The sequence below is a fragment of the Corylus avellana genome, chromosome ca2, assembly GCF_901000735.1.
Source record: "Corylus avellana chromosome ca2, CavTom2PMs-1.0".
Lineage (NCBI taxonomy): Eukaryota > Viridiplantae > Streptophyta > Magnoliopsida > Fagales > Betulaceae > Corylus > Corylus avellana.
The window spans coordinates 45,797,728-45,805,499 of NC_081542.1; the positions used below are offsets into that span (position 1 = coordinate 45,797,728).

At 38.1% G+C, this 7,772-nt stretch overlaps 1 pseudogene; it reads left to right on the plus strand.

Moving 5' to 3' along the window:
• Positions 1-501: 501 nt before the first annotated feature.
• On the plus strand, positions 502-4,848 carry LOC132169984 (G-type lectin S-receptor-like serine/threonine-protein kinase At1g11410; annotated as a pseudogene).
• The last annotated feature ends 2,924 nt before the right edge of the window (positions 4,849-7,772 follow it).

Here is a 7,772-nt window from a genome sequence, read left to right on the forward strand (position 1 = left end):
TTCTTACTCTAAAAAAATTTAAAAATATTTCTTACTCTAAAAATGGTGAAAACGTACTATTGAAAAAAACTTAAAATTGAAACTTTTTTTCTTTTTTCTTTTTTTACCTTAAAAGCTCTACTTCCTAACACAATTCTAAACATGCTCTAAGATTCTGAAGCGTGCCATGCACGTTAGTCCATGACTTGGGAAATAAAGTCACTACTTGACACAAGGCCAACGACTCATAAATCAATAGCCATAGCTCTAATACATCTTGGCAAATTATTGTGTGTTGCTCGCTTATGTTTGATTAATTGATTGTGTGATTTTTATCTTCTACATATATGTTGGTGCATGTTTTATTGTCAAGTGGGCTGGACCACATGTACAATGACATAATTGAAAGTCTACACGATACAATGACAGAAATTTCCTCCAAACTCTGTCGATACGTAAATCAACTTTTCTATTCCAATCAACGGAGGGAGGCCAACTCCTAAAAGAAAAGAAAGTGCAAACATGGATGCTGAGAAAATCTTCAAGTCTTTGATTCTGTTCATTCTCTTCTTCTTCCCATTTTGCACGTCCATTGACACCTTGAAACCAACCAATCCATCAAGGGTGGCCAATGTGGACAAAAGAAAATTAAAGGGGTTGGATATGGTCGATGTTTTGACTAATTATCTTTAGTGAATTAAGGACAAAATCTTTTAAAATGCATATCTAAAGAACAAAGGTCACATTTTTAGTTTATATTTTTATTAAAAAAATGATATGAGAATTACATATTTTAAGAATAAATATATATCAATTCAATGAATTGAATTGTAAGAATTTTTTTTTTTAACCCAATTTAAAGAAACACTTTGTGTTTGTACTACTCAAGAAGTTTTGGAGATGAACAAAATTTTGGTTCTAGTTGTGCAAGGAACACGCGACGAGTAGACCAATATGTTACAAGTTGTAATCATCCTGGGAAACAAAAGCAAGAACGATTTAAGAACATACCGATGAAGTGTTAGGACACATGTAGAGGCTGTGGCATTATTTGCCATTTGGATTGGGATCCATGGGTTTTTTCTACTATAATAAACGAAACCGATGACTTTGTCATGTAAATATATATATTTCTACTATATAGGTAGATGCATTTAATAACTATTCTACTCAACAGAAATTATAGTTGATACTTGATTCCCCATGGGACTCATAAGAGACTTCGTCAGGGGGTTCAAGACGAACCATAGTACATATATAGATATATATGAAACAGGATATCATACACTTGATAGATATATATGGATCAGAATATCATACACTTGCATCCATCACTCCACATGATCATGTATTTTGCAAAGCGGTTTCTCTTTTTGCAAATGTTGCTTCATTTCCTCCTCTGGTTTGGCACATCATCACTGGACGCCATAACTAGCGGCCAAAACATCAGAGATGGTGGTGAACACTAGCCAAAACTTCACGAGGTTCTAGTGTCTACCGAAAAAACCTTTGCGTTTAGTTTCTTTACTCCCGGTGAGTCTACCCAGCGTTATGTTGGGATTTGGTATTACAGCGCTCCAGGAAATACGGTGGTGTGGGTTGCAAACAGAGACAATCCTATTCAAGACAAGACTGGAGTTCTCTCAATTGATGTTCATGGAAACCTCGTACTCCATGCCAACAATAGGAGCACCACACCTATCTGGTCCACAAATCATGTTTCCAAACTGAGCCGCAACAACAATACTCTCGCTCAGCTCGAGGATTCAGGAAATCTTCTCTTGAAGAGTGAGAATGGAACAGCGGAGGTACTACTACTATGGCAGAGCTTTGACTATCCAACACACATCCAGCTTCCAAATATGAAAATTGGGATTGACCGAAAGACGGGCCTGAACCGGTTCCTAACATCTTGGAAGTCCAAAGATGACCCGGGAACCGGGAATTGGTCATACAAGATCCACACCAATGGCTCCCCTCAGTTGTTCTTGTACAACGGCGACATTCCACGGTGGCGTTCCGGTCAATGGACAAGCGGTGGATGGAGCGGCGTACCCACCTTAGCAGGTAGTCAACTCTTCAATTTTAGTTTGGTGGACAACCAGAATGAGACTACCACGACCTGAAGTTTCAATGCGGGCTATGATCAAGTAGTCCTAGCAACGTCAATCTTAAACGAGTCCGGGCCGATCCAGCGGTATGTGCTTGTGCAGGGAGCGTATAAATGGATTATGCTTGGGTTAGTACCTTATGCGGATGGGTGCGACACATACGGTGAGTGCGGCGCATTTGGCAACTGTGATATAAACACTGCTAATGATTCCAAGTGCTCGTGTCTGCTGGGGTTCCAGAGGAATGCGTCAGGCGGGTGCGCGAGGAAGCGGGGAGATCCATCCCTTTGCCGAAGCAATGAAGGTTTCAAGAAGGTGGTCGGCATGAAGGTTCCAGATACTTCGGTGGCAAAAGTAAACGTGAGTGTAACTTTTGGAGCATGTGAAGAAGTGTGCTTGCAGAATTGTTCTTGCTTCGCTTATGCCAGCGTGGATGTGAAAGAGGAAGACGGGTGCATTACGTGGCATGGTGATTTGGTAGATACACACACGTTTAAGGAGGGGGCCAAGACTTGTACGTGCGTGTTGATGCGCTGGAGTTAGGTACTGAGCAATAATTTTCCTACCATTTTTTTATTATATAGTAATAACATATAAAATTAATTCTTAAATTAGTAATTATAGAATTAAAAAAACCAAAAAGATTAAGTAATGCATGATTATTTGTCTAGTAACGTGCGTCTATTGTTGCATGACAGGGAAAGTAATTCCCACCTCTACAGTAAAGAAATCAGAGGGGTTCTTTGCAAATAAGAGGAGGCTGGCAATTGTGGCGGTGGCCATACTTTTTACTTCATTTCTTCTTCTCCTCTTTGCAAGCTGGTTGATAAAGAGGAAGAGAAAAGGTAAGTAGATTTTTATACTTATTTTTCTTTTTTTCTTATTTTTAATTTTTACTTATGAGAAGGAATATCTTCCTTATCCTTCTCTTATAGGCTGTAGCGGCCACATTTATAGATAACTTTTAAAATCATTACATAAATATCACAAATTTAATGATAATTTTAAAAATCATCTTGTTTTACTCTCATAATTGGACAGGGAGCACATTATTTGATGATGGTACAAATGGTTCACAATCCTTTCTTTGAGATTCTGCGAAGCTTGATGAAACTAGAAGAAAACCAGATGTGCAATTTTTCGATATGAGCACCATAATTGCTGCCACAGACAATTTCTCCCGATCTAAAAGGCTTGGACAAGGTGGTTTTGGCCCGGTCTATAAGGTTAGTTTCTTGCACACAATAATTCTAAATATTTACCAATATTACTATTCCTATTTCACTACAAGTTGAAAAATGTTAGAGCGTCTATCCAGGCCCTTTCTTTTGTCTTTTTCATACCTTCTTTTTTTTAAAAAAAATTATTAATTAGATTTGGAAGATATACGAGATATTTTATGGATACACATAGAACTACGAAGGAATCGAGGCTTACACACTAACGTGGCAAGAGCTATGAAGTTAAACGAAATTCACACTCATATTCGACTAAGAAATAATAAAATTTCTTTTTTCGACCATCTTCATATAGTGAATGGATGAATCTATCATTAATTTTGTGTGAGACCCATATAAATTCATAAATCTAATGATTTGTGAATTTATCCCCATTATAATTGCAGGGTCAACTAGCCAATGGACAAGAAATAGCGGTGAAAACACTCTCAAGAAGTTCAAAACAGGGCACTGAAGAATTTAAGAACGAGGTTAAGCTGATAGCAAAGCTCCAACATAGGAATCTTGTCAGGCTTTTTGGTTGTTGCATTCACAAAGAAGAGAAGATGTTAATCTATGAATACATGCCAAACCAAAGCCTTGACTTTTTCATCTTCGGTATGCATTCTCTTCTATAACCACTCATTTTCACTATGTATTATTGATGTACGCTTAATTTCATGTTTTGGGTCAGATGAAATAAGAAAGAAATTGTTAGATTGGAGAAAGCGATTTGACATTATTTCTGGAATTGCTCGAGGAGTCTTATATCTTCACCAAGATTCAAGGCTAAAAATCATCCACAGAGACCTAAAAGCAAGTAACGTTCTACTGGATGCGTCAATAAATCCAAAAATTTCAGATTTTGGGCTGGCTAGTATGTTTGGTGATGATCAAGATGAAGCAAATACAAGAAAAGTTGTTGGCACATAGTATGTCTCTCTCTCTCTCACACATGGACCTACAATACTACTAAAGCAAATGTTAAACGACCATAATTTTATTTTTTTTGCAATTGCAGTGGATACATGTCTCCAGAGTATGCAATGGAAGGGTTATATTCTATAAAATCAGATGTCTTTAGCTATGGCGTCTTGACACTAGAGATAATCAGTGGCAAGAGAAACAATTATTATCACATCGGAAGTCCCTTCCTAAATTTGATTGAACTTCACCCCAAGTGGCAATTACTCTAAAGATAAAAACTCTTAAATTTATTGCAGGAATGAGACCTATGGATGGATGGCAAAGCCATGGATGTAGTCGATCCATCATTGGGTCAAGAATATCCTACTCATGAAGTTCTGAGATGCATTCCAATTAGGCTCTTATGTGTGCAAGAACAAGCCACAGATCGGCCAACCATGCTTGAAATTGTCTTCATGCTTGGAAATGAAGCAACTGTTCCATCTCCTAACAAGCCAGTATTTATCAACAGAACCATAAATTCTGGTTTGGATTCCTCAGGCTCTAAAGGACCACCTGCTTCCTTAAATGAGCTGACCATCACCATGCCTGAAGGTCGTTAAACTTGTGTACAACTATTTGATCTCTACATTTGTAAAAATTGGTTTGTAAAACTATGAATGGTGAGTAACATAATGCTTCTGAGTTCTATCATTCAAGTCAACCTTATTTCTTTTGTTGGTTTAATGACCGAGAGTGGCAGTTGTGATAACGAGTCAACTATTCAGTTTCCTTAAAAGCTCAGAATATATTTTCAGACACTATGAGTTTTATTTTCAGTAAATATAGAAACAATAAAAATGATTCACACATATTAATATCATCCCATGTACTGAAATAGATTTATCACTTGTACAACTGAGGATACAAATGCATTGTCATGAAAGGATATGGGTATTTTTTTCAGGAAGAAAAATGAAGGATATGGAAATTGGGTGGTGATGTAGACTGGCAATATTTGATCATTGTCACTACAAAAATTCCCACAATTAATTTCTAAAATCTAAAGACGGAGAGCTAGAGAGCAGGGTGAGAGAGGGCAAATCAGAGAGTGAAAGGGGTGCATGTTAAACTACTAGTTATCCCAAAAGCTTAAGCTTATTGGAAGAGGTAAATTTAATTACTCAATCATTACTTTAACACTCCCCCTCACGTGTAGGCTCAAACTCCTTTTTTTTTTTTTTTTTTTGAAACAGTTCAATCTCATTCATCAATAAATGAGCATAAAATTCAAACAATACAGAGCAAAGCGCTGAAGCAACTATAGCCGAAGTTACGAGGTTACAAGCGTCAAAGATGACGTATTACATTTTAGACTCATACAAAACCCACTAACCTATGACCAATTTTCAAAATTTGTGCCAAACAGACATAAACCAATGCGTAGGTAACTCTTATTCCTCGGCATTGAGGATAGAGAACCCCAAACCAAACTCCCTTTTAATAGGTGAGGTCCAACACGTGAAATATTTAATTTAAATAGGTGGTGAATTGACAGAGTCAAGGTTCGAGCCTAGATCTTTTGGCTTTGATACCATGAAGAAATTCGTGGGACTAACGCATCTCATAAAACGGGTTCAATAAGAGAAAGTTACTCATTTCTTATAAACATGACCAATATCTTGTCCACAGGTAATGTAGGATTATTCATTTTAAGCCCACACGAAAGTGGGAGTGTTAAAGCAATGATTTAATGATTAAATTTACTTTTTCCTACAAGTTTAAGCTTTTGGGATAACTGGTAGTTTAATATGGTATCAGAGCCTACCACAAGATGAATGGGGCCCACACTACGTACCCTATGACAAGCACTCAGAAAAATACTGGCCTGCACGTGAGAGAGTGTGTTGAGGAATAATCCCACATTACGTGTGGACAGGATCTTTGGCATGTTTATAAGGAATTGGCAACCCTCTCTTACTGAACCGGTTTTATGAGATGAGTTAGGTGCACGAATTTATTCAAAGGGTGCAAGTCTAGCGCACGTATCCCCATGCACCCTATTACCAGTGACGTGTGTCACTGCTGAAACAACGTCGCCCTGTTTAAACAGTAACTGCATGTCACTACATAGTGGGGTGATGTGTGGATACTTTTCAAACGACATGCGCTAGGTGAGTGCTGTCGTTTGAATAGTTGCATGTCGTCAATAGGATGACGACGTGTCTCTGTTCACACGGCGTGACCTACATGGGTGACGTCGTGTGGACAATGACACAACATTTACGAAAAGTTGATGTCATGTCATGATCAACAGTTCCACGTCGTCAATGTTTTGACGACGTGGTACTGTTGAAACGACGTCCTCCATGTGGGTGACATCGTTTCAATGGTAGAACGACACCTCTAAAGGGTGTCATTCACGATTTAAACGACACCTCTTCGAGAGGTGTCATTTCTATCACAAAAGGACACAACATAAGATCGTTTTCTTTGAACGAGCCATTGTTCACACATCACTAAATATGAGAATTTTTGTAAAAAAATTGTAACATCCATAGACTTTAAATGCAATTTAAAAAGAAAAGGAAAAGAGCTGTTGTTGGCAGTCAACAATGATTGGAGCACACGGCCAGTCCGAGAAGAGGTGGCCTTTGTTAATTAAGAGCTAAAATGGTGAGAAATGAATCACCTTCAAGCAAGACGGAAGAGCTGCCACGAATCAAAGCCAGTCAAGTACCAAAGAGGGCAGCAAAGGCTTCACCAAAGGAGGCATTCAAGGGCGGCGGCCTAAGAGCGGGGCTGCCACAATCTAGCCTTCATGGTTACTAAGGACAACCAAGGCCACTCTAAAACGAGGATGGATTGCAACATCAAAATTAACTTTAAAAGACCCAATAGGCCCACTACAAGAAATCTACTCATCAAGGGCGACTTATTAGGGGCGACTGTGAAGTCGACGCTAATGCTTACCTATTAGCATCGACTTTTGAAAGTCACCCAAATTAGCGTCAGCTTCGAAGTGGACGTTAATAGTCGACCCAAAAGATAAATATTAGCATCCACTTTACAGTGGACGCTAATAAGTCGACGCTAATATACTTGCGGGAATTATACCAGAGGCGGAAAAATTATTAGGGGCGACAGTATGACTATTAGCGTCCACTCTTAGTCGACGCTGATAATTTAGTATCAGCGTCCACCCGTAGTGGACACTAATAGTCAAATATATAAATAAAAAAAAATTAATTGTCCTCAATAGAAAGTGGACGCTGATGATGGAGCATTAGCGTCCACAAAGTTGACGCTAAAGCTCTTACAAAAAAGATAAAAAAAAAATAAAAAAGAAATTAAACTAAAAGCTCAATAGCGTCCAAAAAAGTGGACGCTGATGATATATCATTAGCGTCCACTCCCATAGTGAACGCTAATAATTGAGCATTAAAGTGGACGCTAATGGTCTTGTAAAAAAATAAAAAAATAAAAAACAAATTAAACTAAAAGCTCAACAGCATCCACAAAAGTGGACGCTAATGATATATCTTTAGCATCCACTCTC